This window comes from Passer domesticus, chromosome 7 (assembly GCF_036417665.1).
Source record: "Passer domesticus isolate bPasDom1 chromosome 7, bPasDom1.hap1, whole genome shotgun sequence".
Classification (NCBI taxonomy): domain Eukaryota; kingdom Metazoa; phylum Chordata; class Aves; order Passeriformes; family Passeridae; genus Passer; species Passer domesticus.
This window is the reverse complement of record NC_087480.1, coordinates 47,870,334-47,883,215: the sequence shown is the minus strand read 5'-3', so window position 1 is coordinate 47,883,215 and position 12,882 is coordinate 47,870,334. Positions and strand designations below refer to the sequence as shown.

Sequence of the window (12,882 nt, the reverse complement as noted above, 5' to 3'; positions counted from 1 at the left end):
TGCCCGAGCAGTCGTGGACTGGCCCCATTTCCTGCAGAGTGCCGCGAAGGCCATAGGTATCAACTTCAAAGGTAAACAATTACCTTTTATTATCACACATGGTTTTAGCTCTACCAGTTTCAAATAGCACATAATCACAAGTCTGTGATAACATTTACTCCTGATGAGAGAAAATTCACCAAGTACTAAATTGCTGCTGAGATGACGGGAACATGAGCCAGGCACGAATTAACTGCTATGATGAGTCAGCAGACGTTAATGTCTTGCACCATGCTGGAGACATCTGCTGAGCCGTCCACTGTGGAATCATCTTAAATATTTCTGTGTTATTACCCCTCCAGGAGCAAGCATCACAGAACTTTTGTGTCTCTGTATTATATATGCATAAGCTATTTTAAAATAAATATATACAGGCACATAACAAGTGTATGCATTTAGGTATATAGGTAATTTTCAGCTAAGAGAAGGATGAGCAAGTAGCAACTATTTAAAGTAAAACATGCATGGAAATGCTGATAGCAATTGCCCCCATTTGGTTTGAAAAGTGATAGCTTTGCTTATTTGTGGGTCTAATGAGCCTGGGAGGGTGACCTCATGTCTGTGCCATACACCCTGAACCTTCATGCAGACCAGCCTGTCCAAGTTCTCAAAGGAGGAATTACAAGTTTCTAAGGGCTTGCCCCATATTTTGAAAATTAATTCCTCCAGAACAGCTGCGGGGTGCTGTGCTTAAGTGTATCATCACTTTGGCTTTTCCCAGGTATTTTCCCATATAACCAGAATGTCAATATGTGGTTAGATAAATGTAGTAACTAGGCACTATCAAGAGCATCAGATTAATCCAGTGGAGAGTTGCAAATGCCCTCTTAAATGAGATCTTTTTTCCCTGAAGGCCCTGCAACTGTCCCAAAATGCACTATCCTCCTTCTGCAGTGGATCTTCATCCTTAGTGGATACTAAAGGCAGTGGTGTATTACTGGGGGTGTCAAGGACTGTACTTTGGGCACTGTAATCATTGCACAAAAGAAGAGCCAGAGCTTTTCTTTGGTAAACCCTTTGTTGCATTCAGGTTAACTCACTGCAACCAAACAACACCCACTTTTTAAATTCAGAGTATTTTAAACTACATTATCTGTTCTGGCCTTAATTTAAACTTTTGCATACATAATTACCCAATTGTATGCACATGAGAACTGTAGTAATTCAGTGCACATTGTGCAAAGCTGCATTTTTTGAAACTCCGGCTCTCTGAGGTCTGGAGGTCAAAAGTTAATTCTAGTGAGATGTGAGCGTTCTCCATGTTTGCCAAAGAAAATTGTTATTTCAAGCATTCTGCAGTCTGAGTGTCACTGTTCCAACTTGTTTTAAAGTTTCTCCACCCTCTGAATTTTCATATGCAATCGAAAAAAAATACTGTCCAACCCAGAGAATGTTTTAGGAAGCAGAGTGACAGCAGGCGTGTCTGTTGCAGAGGGGACATGGAAAGCACAGCTGACAGTGGAGCTGGTGCCTCACAGTGTGGCTGCGGGGCAGTGGGGCAGACAGCCTCGTGGTGCCCATCCTCCCTCTCCTGGTCTCCTCCTCACTGCTGCTGATCCCAGGCCTAGCACACCCTCAGGCAAGCCCATGGCTGGCTGCCATCTGCTGGAGGTGCTCAGAGACCTTGTCCCCCTCTTCCTGGGACTTGGGATGGCTGCAGGTGCCTGCTGGTCCCCACTCATGAGCCAGAGGACATCAGGTCTTCTGGACTGATTAATTGCTAAAATGCTTAAAATAGCCCAAAGGAAATGACATGAACATCCCCTGCATACTGCATTTTGCACTCAAACACTACTTTTCCCAAAAATTAGCTCTAACAACTCGTCTTGAGGTGCCCTAAACTAACAACTTAGTATTTAATGAACATTAAGGGGAAATTAAATTAATCTAAACAGTAGCTAGGTTTCAGACTTCTCCGTAGTGGCTGCACAAAAGTAAGGCAGTGTTTTTAGAGCAAATAAGAAATACATCCTTTGAGGATTGGTTTACAGTCCTCCAGATTTTTCCGTGAGGTTAATAACCAAGTGAAATGTCCTGGCAGGAATGATCACATTCTTACTACTACCCAGTCATTACAATGGTACATCAGGATATTTCAAGTAAATCACACGATTTTTCTGCTACTGTGGAAGACAGTGTGTCTCCATATTCAGTTGAAAAGCTTTCTCCCATTTTGCTTTGCATTCTGAACTTCTTGGGCACAGTGCATTAACTCTTCTGTAAGTACAAAATGGAGAATAGAACTGCCAGAACATTTTTGTCAATGGTTTCCAAAAACTATGGAATTTCCTGCCCAGCTAGATCAGATCAGCCAACAACTTTGTAATTGCTAAAAACAGCCTGTTGATTTTCCTCCCAAGTGTTTCAGCTGGCCTGGCTGAGCTTTCTCTTTTCCACTGTCTTGAGATGTTTCTCTCATTGTGCACTGTACTGTATTTTTATGGTCAATATATCCTCTAGCAAACAATTTCAGGCTGATGGCGGAAGGGAGATTGGATTCAGGTTAGAGATTTGAGCCCGGGACAGGGAGCCAGGAATGCCTCAGTTCCTGAATCAGATCTGCCACTAAATCAGGAATCCACATAAAGCAAAGCCACATGATGAACAATTGTATGTTGATTTGATTTTCTGTGCAGAGGAGGAAGTGAGCCTTTGAATGCAGTTCTCTCCTTGGCATGCCCGCTGCAACTGAAGCTGTGGCTACAGGTGGCCCGTAAGCAGGGGGCATGGAGCAGGTTCCTTCCAAAAGGTTGGTGAGGCTGCTGTCTAACTGGGGACCAGAAGTTTTCACCAGAGTGGTACTTGGACTGACATCTCAGTGGTAAATGCAAATAAATTAGTTAAATACGCCTGCATGAAATTTTCCTGCTGAAAAACTCATTCTATAAAAGCATTTATACTGTATTCTTTATTGTCAGCTAATCCAGCCCAAACTCATTAAATGGCAGTGTGTGGGTTACTCGCTGTCAGTGAAATTATCAAAGGCATTTTTCAGCTGATGCACTGGGAAAGCATGTGCTTCAATGCCAACTAAAACAATAACGAGGAAATGTTATGATCAGACTTGACCAAATGACCTTTCCCATTTTAGATTAGTTCTTAATTTCAGCACAAGGGTCATCCTGTGAGAATAGTTACAATAAGTCACTGCTCACCTCTCACATGAAAAAGAAGTGACTTATTAGAAATCTCACTCTACTCATTGCAGTTAATGAGATGTGGAAAGCTTTATAATTTGATTTGCTGGACCATATGCTGTAAAGGGATACTGCTGATTTCATTCCTCCACATTTAATTTAAGCAGTATGCAATGGCTTCTTCGTATGGCTACTTATATAATAAAAATTAACTTGGAGCATAAAAAAAATAGACCATTGTGGGGTTTATTACTCTATGTGGTTGAGTTTCAAGTGTTTTTCATTGAAACATCTGTAAGTAATGTGTAGGTCTAATTTTAAATCCTGGCAAATATTTTCCATTTAACATTTGGTTTTACTGACAGACTTGGAGTGGTGGTTTTCAGAGCTTGTCAGTAACAGATACGTATTTTCAAAGATAAACAGTTTTTTAATTGAAGATAACTGTAACCCAATACCTGCTTTTCCTCCCCCTCTTGTATTTTAGTGGTTGCAAGCAGCAGCACAGACACTCATCCCCTGTCCCCCAGACCCTGGCCATGGCAGCAGCCCTGCACTGGTGCTGTCCCTCGTGGGCTGTCCCAGGCATGTGGAGCCATCTGGAGCCACACAGCTTCTGGAGAGTGAGTGTGGCCCCAGGCATGGGCTCGCCAACCCCAGGGAGAAGGTGGCAGACATGAACTCCCTGAGACTGTCTCTTTCAGAGTTGTTCCCTTAGGTATTTTGCAGGAAAAGTGACCCCAGGAGGGTGGATTCGGGCCCCAGGCGGGGCTTGGCTGCCCGCAGCCACTCAGCAGCACGCACTCCACTGTCAGGGCCAAGTGTGCTCGCTAGCACCGCAGTGTCTCACCGTCACAGCTTTACTCCAGGATATTTGAGTTTCGGCTGCAGACAAAATGAAACAGCTCGAGCAGGCAGGCTGGCTGCACGGCCCATAAAGTGGAAACCGCGCTGCCTTGTCAGCGGGCGTCGCCTGGCCCGGCGGGGCTCGCGCTCCTGGGCCTTCGTGTCAGAGCCAGGGATGTGGCCGAGCTAAAGGTGGGGGTGGAAATACCCAGCGTGAGGCAATGAAAGGTCAGTTTGGAAGTAAATGTTAAGATAGTTTTCAAAAAGTCCTGAAAGGCTAGAAATGTGGGGGAGTCACTGGTTTCACCTGAAAAAAATGCCACAGCATTATTTTCAATTAGTGCCACAATGTCCATAATCTCTAAATACTAAAACTGTGTGTGCTTTAATCTAACCTGGTACAACTTGAGATCAGGCCAAGAAATCTTGTGTATTTGCTGCCCTGAGGCAGGCCATGGCGCTGCAGCATGGCAGGGCTCCATCAGCTGCTGAAACACCATTATGTGAGGTGCTTGGTGGAGGGATGGCACTTGTTTGTGTCCCCCTACTCTGTCACTCCCTCTTTCTACTTTTTACTGTTTCTTCACCCTGATTTTACAAACAAGTTTAATTCAGCTTTCCATGAGAAGTAATAATAATCGTATATTATTCCCTTCAGAGCCAGGCTGTTGTCTTACTGAACTCTGAACTGCAGCAGCAGAAAATGGGATTTTGGTGCAGGGGCATTAGCCATGGTGTGGGTCCGTGGTGTGGGATGCTGGTGGGAGGCCAGTGAGGAGCACTGTGGCAACCAACAGGAGCATAGGGACCTCCAGGCTCCTGCAGCCCTGTGCTGAGCCTCCAGAAGAGAGTGTCAGTGTTAACTGATTTAACAACTTCTCATTTAGAGAGAAAAACATGTCTTTCCTACCAAAGACAACCCATTGCATTTAATTTGGAAACTGCCTTTAATGCTTTGCAGTGGTCTATGATGTGGGTTCCACAGCTGAACTGAAGGTGTGGGCTCGAGCCAGCCCTCTGTGGCTCGTGGGTCTGAGTTGTCTTGGTGAAGATCCTGACAGGGAATGAATTGCAGGCCTTCCATCAGTTGACCTCCACATTAAAAATATAATCACAAAACCAGGTTTCAAATTTAACACATCCCTGTTTTCTTTCATCAGAAGTTCTGAAGTGCTTCTGAGGAGGCTGGTGATAGTCATAATCTCAGCCACAGTGGTTTCTCATAAACACTGAGAGAAACTGTAGCTTTACTGAATATAGTGTCTGTTTTAAATGGCTGGTGGTTCACTTGGTTTTAATATGAGTACGAGTACAGAGGCAAGTAAAATCTAATGAAAGTGCTTAGAAGATTTTGTTTGGATACCCCACAGCAGCCATGGTTTATACTAAAAGGGAAAAAAATTCTTTATAGCCAGGTCTGCAGAAGCCAGAAATTTAATTTTGCTCCACAACTTATTTTATTGCATTTTTAATTTTCTCTTGCATTACCCTGACCCTTTTCTATAGCTTTTGACGCCTGGTGCTTAATTACTTATCATTAGCAATGTACATGGGGGCCTTCCTGCATATTTATAAATGTGATCATTAGTACATGGGAAGACAAAGACTTCTTTAAGACCATCATTAGTTATTCTGTTTTCATAGAAATGTTCATTAGAGAAACTACCCACCTGGTTAAATAATTATAATTAAGAATTGGTAATCTCCTTTGCATTTTTAACTTGATCTTCAGGATGCGTGTGCATAGCTAAAGGAGCCTTGTTTGGACATCTTACTTCTTTTGTTTTTGATTTAAATTGTCAAGCAGATTTAAATTATGTGTTTTGGAACTGTGCACCCTATAGAATGATTTATGGAAAGATAGGTTATTAAAAAAAAAAAAGCAGAAAGAAAGAAATCAACCCTGCAATTATCTCTGAATTCATTAACTGTGCACTGGCAGCAAGAGGTTGTGTAAGCCATTTACTGTAATGCACAGTATGGAGTTAAACAAAATGTCACTGGAGCCTGATTTCCCTTTCCTATCTGTGGCACTCACTGCAGACACGCAGACTGCAGGAGAATGCTTGCAGAAAGGTGCCATTTCCATGTCAGGGCTGGTGTTACTGGGGAATGCCAGCAGTAACTGGGATGCTGTCAGTAGCCCTGCTCCCAGCCATTGTGGGAGCTGCAGGGAAACCTGTCCGAAATGTGTGGGGGAGGGAGAGCATCCCCCCCATGCCCACCATGGGGCACAGGGAGGGCTCACCTCCGACACCAGGGCTGTAGGAAGAGCTTGTCAGTGGCATAAATATCATCTGTAAACAATTAGGCAGCTACTGCTCATTCAGGGCAGTTCTGAGAAGCAAAGGAAGTCTGCAATCAGTTATATCTCCAATTACCATAAAAATATATTAGCCATTCATTCATTTATTAATGATTCATCAGTTAACCACACATAATGAGCAAATAATTAGCAATGCTGTACGGTTGCCAAAATTGAAGAAGTGTTGGCATTTTAAAGATGAAAGGTTGCATTTATGTAAAAAGTCGGGTGGTGATAAAGTTAATACAGAAGATAATTATAAAAGTGGCTGTCCTATTTTAGAGGCTGAGGTCCTGCAAAACTTGCCTAATTGAACCAAAATTAATATTCTTCAAAAGCACGCATGTTACTGGTTCCTCGCTGCTGCTTTTAGTGGGAGATCTCCCTTCAGTAAGGTACATCACACAATACAAGTTCATAAAATGCCAGACAGCAAGACTGCGTTCTTTGTTTGCTCTGTTCAGGGCCTTGTGGAAAACAATAAATTGCATTCATGTCAGCCGAGGCCCATCCCTTTGCTAATTACCGTTTGGTGCTGAAATGACTTCTGTGAAATTGGGAGCATGAGGAAGCACACAGCCGTACAAGGGAGGCTTTTCAGGCAGCGGCAGTAAATGTGAGATAGGCCTTAGGCACACAGATGTTGAAACAGTGAATTCCCCTACAGATTACACTAATGGAAACCCTGTCAGCGTAAGTCAAATCTGGGGTCTGTGGTCAAAATCTAATTAATGTTCCTGTACTTAAAAAGAATATGAATGCCTGGAGGTGATGGAGAACACATAAGAAACTTGCTTGTTTGTAAAATTGCTGGTGTGGACAGCAACCACCGCCGAGCCCTTCCTTAGGAGGTAACACCTGCTACAGGAGCTGCTTGCACTGATTGGTGCAGGGCTGTGGGCACTGGGCTCAACCTCTCTTGCAAGTCCCGCACAAAAATGGCTCTTGGCAGCTGGCCCACGGGGAACATGGACAGTCATCGCTGTCATTGGACACCTTCTCTTCGTTTGCACGGCTGCCTAGAGTCAGCAGTGCTGTTTAAGAAGTACCTGTAGCTGATGACATAAGAGAGGACCAGCTCCTCTTTGTGCAAAAACAAAGGCTCGGCCATCTACTTTGAGCTTGAGGACATTGCCGGGGCTCTTACAGCGCTTTCACAGCTGCACTGTGCATGGCCTGTGCAATAACAGAGGAAATGAATTTATAATGCAACAATCTCTTCGTTTTCACAAGCACAAAATTCCCCTAAATACTTAAAATAACACTCAGAGTGGGACAGACCTTAAATTTTAAATAAATGAAACCCTAATCCAGTGTGTTGCTGAAACAAGCATGTTATTAAAGAAATAAATTTGAAACAGCAAGTGGTTTGAGAATTTTGGATTTAATTATTTAAATCTGCTTAAGATAACTCTCTAGCACTGTGTTTGGGTTTCCTGTTGAGAGCATGTTTTCTGGGAAAGGTATTCCACCCAGAGTCTTGGAAATACTAACTTTCTCATGCAACAGTGGTTTAAGCAGTAGAGACAAATAATTACTATAATAAGCAAGGTATTATATAGCAATTTGGTGGTAGTTCTTGGATGCAGCCTGTCATGAAAACTGCACAGAGCCAGTCATGTTTGGAGAGATCACCACTGTCCTTGGCTAAATGGTACAGGGAGTGTGGCTCCAAACACTCTTCAGGTAAAAAGTGATTCCCTTAGTAATGTTATCTACTCAGCTATGACCAATGAAATCTGAACTAGCAGATCTGCAATTTTAAGCTAATTTCAAGTATTATATGCTATTTAAGAGGTAAGTATTGCAAATCATATTTTGTTCATTACTGTTTGCTATACTTTAGTTAAAACTACTACTTCATCTTTAGCATATAGGATTATCTCTTAATGCAGCATAGATCAAGATGGCAAAATCTTCCTGAATCCAGACAAGAAATGTATTCAAGGTGATTCAATCTGCACAAAACCTAGCAGAGGGATGAGAACCAGGGAGGTGTTCCTCATCCCCAGCCACAACCCAGGCACGTGGGAATTCAGCTTCCCCAGCCAGGAGTGAGTAGGGGAAAAACCTCCCGCTCTGAATCACATTTCCTTCCCCTGGGCTTGTGCTGGGACAGAGGGATACAGCCATCCTGCAGGCTGGCTCAGTCTCAGCACTTGGCTTGGCTCCTGCAGTGCAAGCACACTACATATTCTGCGAAGATCAGGAAATGTGGTTTTGTGCTGAATATCCTCAAAAGTAATCATTTATGTCTTCAAGGCAGAATGCTCATCTTAGCCATTTTCTTTTGGTGTGTTCTCTGCATTGTCTGTTTGCAGTACAGCTCTTGCAGGTGTGTTACATGTTAGTTTGGGGCCAGACTGTTGCTGAGCATTGCCAGCATTCACTCTGTCAGTCGTGTTGGCCATGGTGGCTCAAGCGCCACTCTCAGTAACTGGGATGAAGCCCTTTTGTTTTCCTAATGCTGCTGAGGTTGCATTGATGTGACTGAATTTGTCCCTTCTGTCATGCACATGAGTCTAGGGGTCTTAGACAGTGTTCAGGTTTCTAGCCAAAATCTGTGGGCATGAAAAAAGGGCAAGTCCATACTTGGTATTAATCAAGTTAAATGAGCCAGTTGCTACTCAGAGGTCTGACAGTCAACACAGCCATCTCATTGTCTGATTGCAAGAGCACCAACCCACGACTCAGGAGCTGCTGCTCAGTTCAGCTCCACGTTCCCCAAAATTCACAACATGTGGAAGGATGCTTTTCAACCAGACCCCAAAGGATGCACCTGGTTGTCCTCATTCAAGCATGCTCACTGCTCTACCTAGTGGTTTTGAGCAATATTTTCTTTTATACATGTTTTTTATTTTCAAGAAGAGGTCCTACAAGTACTTTTTTTCTTAAGCAGTAATGTCTATGTGTTACATGAGGCAGATGTTGATTTAAAGCTTACTTCTTGCTTAAGATATTTTTCAGTCCACTGAAAGGGGTTGATTAGTGTCCCTTAGCTGAACCATTTTTTCCCTCTGTTGCTTTGACCCATTGATTTAATTAAGGTCTAATAAAGAGAGGGCTGAAAGATTGTTAAAAATCCTTTTTCTTTCTTTCTTTTGTTTTTTTCCCACAGATCTGACCTATGCTGGTCTGTCAGTGCAATTTGACTCGCACATGCCCCCTTTAATATGTGAGCACACTGATACAGAGTTTGTCTTCTTTAGATTCAGTTGGTTTTTCCCTCAGTGATAGGTCAGATTTAATTTTGATTTTAACCGAAGCAAATGCTTTCCTGGAGACCTTCTACTTCAGTGAAAATAAGTAATGAAAAAATAACCAAAACAAGTCACAGTATCAAAAGGAAAGACCTTAGAAAGCTTAGTGGTGACCCTTTCTTTCTCTGTTTCCTTTCCCATCCTCCTCTTGCCAGCATGGAGACAGAGAAAGAGAAATGAAAACTCAGGGGTTTTTTTTTTCAATTAAGTAACAAGAATGACTCAAAGTTTAGGAAATGTGGGGTTTTCACTGAAAATGCTTGCTACTTTTCAACTTTGTCTCTTGCCTAGGTCAGTGTTAATGCTCAAAAAAAATACTTCACAGTACTTGTCATATTGCCAGACTCCTGTTTTCCTTTCCCTTCTCCTCCCACCAGCTCTGCAGTTTGCTACTCTAGGGTGAGAAGAGCTGTTCCCAGCATGCTAATTTTGCTACTGAGCAGGCTCATCTGTATATTGTAAAAAGGAGATTACCATGAATGTAAACGCTCACCCCACTCTGCTTCTCTGGTAGGAGAGGACTTCTGGCACTCCCAGTGCTATCTCTGCTGATTGCAATGATGGTCTTCAGAAGAATAAAAAAGGAAGAAAAGCCCCAGCTGCAACTTCAAGGAATGGTTCAATGCACTATTCATGGCTTGAAAGAACAGCGTTGCCATCCATAGTGGCAGTTTGTGTCTATGAACCTTCTTAGATGGCTCTCATGCTCAGATTTCTCTGCTGCAGCTCATTAGCAGGAGAGCTGCCTGTGGGGCTGCAGCAGGTTTGTAGTACAGCAGGATGTGCACTAAAATAAAAATCCGGTTAGGAGTGGTGTTAGCCCAATGCTGCCTGGGCACTGGCAATTAAACCTGGATAAGAATAAGACACCTGGACTTTGGGACTCGTGGGATGAACAAACTGCTTGCTGAGGGCCGTCCCTGCCCAGGAAAGCACTAAAACAGGTGTATAAATCCTACTGTGTTCAGTGGGATTTAGGCACCTGCTTAAACTTAAGTGCTTGTTTAGAGAGTTTCCTGAATGAAAGCCTGACAATTGTGCCCGAGAGTAACTTTTAAATTAGTTTTAATTCGTTCATCATAACCAGCTGTCATGAGTGTGTGTAAAAAAGGGCTTGATTCTGGGAAGATGAAAGACTTCCCAGGCCCTTGGCTTTTACATAAGCACCCTTGCTGGATGGCCAGCGTGCTGCTGAGCTGAAGCAGCTCTGCTCAGCTCTGCTTTTATTGTGTGTTGCTCTGTGGTCCCACTGGGACTGCAGTGCCAGCACAGCAAACTGCCCTGATGGCAGCTGGCACCACCCACTTGCACCTCACCAGCAGGGTCCCATCAGAGGCAATCTGCAGGCTGCAACAGAGGAGAAGTCCATGCTGTATTTAGTATGTGAGTGCAAATGAAGGTTAGTGGATTGAGAGAGGGGAAAAGGAGATTTGTGTCCAAGTGAAAGAGTCAACTGACCCTCCCGCTTGGAAACACAGCAGTCCTTTTGTGCCACAGGAGTAAGAAAGCTTCACAAGCTTTTTCTTTTTGGATTTTCCCCCCACTCTACAATCCCTTCCTTGTTACAATAGAGTTTGAGGATAAACTTGAAAATAAATCTAATGTTACATTTACACTAGTCTCAAAGGAAAAACAAAATACAGCAAACTCAAATTACTACTTAATTTTATATATGCACATATTTACATGCATCATCTACTTAAGACAAGCAGGACTGTATCCATGTAGCTGAGAGTTATTTTATTTTTTTCTTTAAATATGTGGTTAATTATTCAACGGATGATACCACTGCTGTGTACTCAGAAAGACTAAATTTGCAATTAAAACATTTTAAAGGCTTTCTTTTGTAGAGTCCTTAAGTAATTAAGCTGAAGTGCCAGACCATTTTATATATAAATGTACTGGAGCAGTGGTAGATGATGTAGTAGTTAAGGTCAGGTAGAAACCAACCTTGCATTTAAAGTCTTTTTTTCAGTATCTCAGTTGAAACCTCCCTAAATCTAAATTAATCTTCCAGAAATGTATGGGAAATTTGGTTTATGAAGGGAAAAAAAGGTCTTGCATTATTACCACAGTCTATCAGTCTTCCCTCTGCGTGACTCCATTCATTTTGCAATGCATGGCTGTTCAGCATTGCCCAGAGCTCAAGTTCAGAAGAATTTTTGCTGAAACAAAGCATGTCATGGGAACAGTCATGTTGGGTGCCCCCAGCAAGGCAGGAGCAGGAGCTCAGCCCTGCCTGGCTGCAGCCCAGGGGGCAGGTGTAAGAGAAACCTTTGTATGGCCCTCAGCAAGGGACTTGGGGACAGCATAATGCTCAAGGTGGCAGTGACAAAACTAGGGGCAAAATTGGCTCAGTTCTGTGTCCTGCTGCAGTGCTGCTGTGGCCTGTTCTGCTCCCCAAAACCCTGCTTGGGCTACAGCTCCCCTCTTTGCCTCCTGAAGCCGTTCCCTCCCTTGCAGTCTTGCTTCCTCTCCTCCTTGCCAAGTACACTGACTCCAGCCTGATTGAAAATTAATTTTAACAAATAACATCTTGGACCAAGCCAAGTTAGGATCTGGAGATAGGACACACTGTGGGAAGGGAGCAGGGTGGGGTGGAAGGGAGCATGAACGCTCAGCCTTGTAATATGTGTGAGAGCTGATGCTCTCTGAGCAATCGAGTGCTTATTATTATTTCTCTTGGATAGGCCACCTGGGAGTGGAGGAATTTTTCATTTTAAATTAAAAAGAAATCTTTTATAATGCTCATTTCTGAAAGAAAAAAAAAACAACCTCCCTCATCATGGAAGCAATTAGATGGAGGACACATTGAAAGCAGTGATTAGTTGTTAATTTTTGAGCTGTTGGCCCTGATAGAGGCGGTTTTTTGTCAAGGATTTCTTTTAAAGGATGCCTATAGTCCAAGGTTACTTCTCATTCAATAGCAATTACCATATGTCCATTACATGCTAGAGACTGCTTGAGGTGGATGCAGTGGTCCCCATCAGAGCATGTGTCAAGTCAAAGTGCCAGCAGCTGTGTGAGCCATGGGATAATTGTTCCTATCTGTTTTTTCTCTTTTCCAAGTCCCAGTAAATGTTCTAGGGAGTAACTTCCCCCTTCCTTGATGCAACCTGAAAGTGCAGCCCTCCAGTTTGCATTTCAAGTTCCAAGTCAGCCGTGTCAAGATTTGAGCAACAACCAAGAAGGATAATGGCTCAGATGTAAGTAAGAAGTAAAACTACTGGTGAAATAAGTTTGTTTTCTTTCTGCCCATCAGATTACAAACCTTAGCCCCACCATCACTTAAAAA

The 12,882-nt window shown here is 43.1% G+C and overlaps 1 long non-coding RNA gene across 2 annotated transcripts in view; it reads left to right on the top strand.

Annotated features, from left to right (window-relative positions):
* Positions 1–12,882, top strand: part of LOC135305115 (uncharacterized) — a 57,428-nt gene that overhangs the window by 6,152 nt on the left and 38,394 nt on the right. For both annotated transcript variants that reach the window (XR_010366406.1, XR_010366407.1), the window contains exon 2: positions 12,657–12,793. This is a non-coding gene — a long non-coding RNA (uncharacterized LOC135305115). The remainder of the gene's footprint in view (positions 1–12,656; positions 12,794–12,882) is intronic.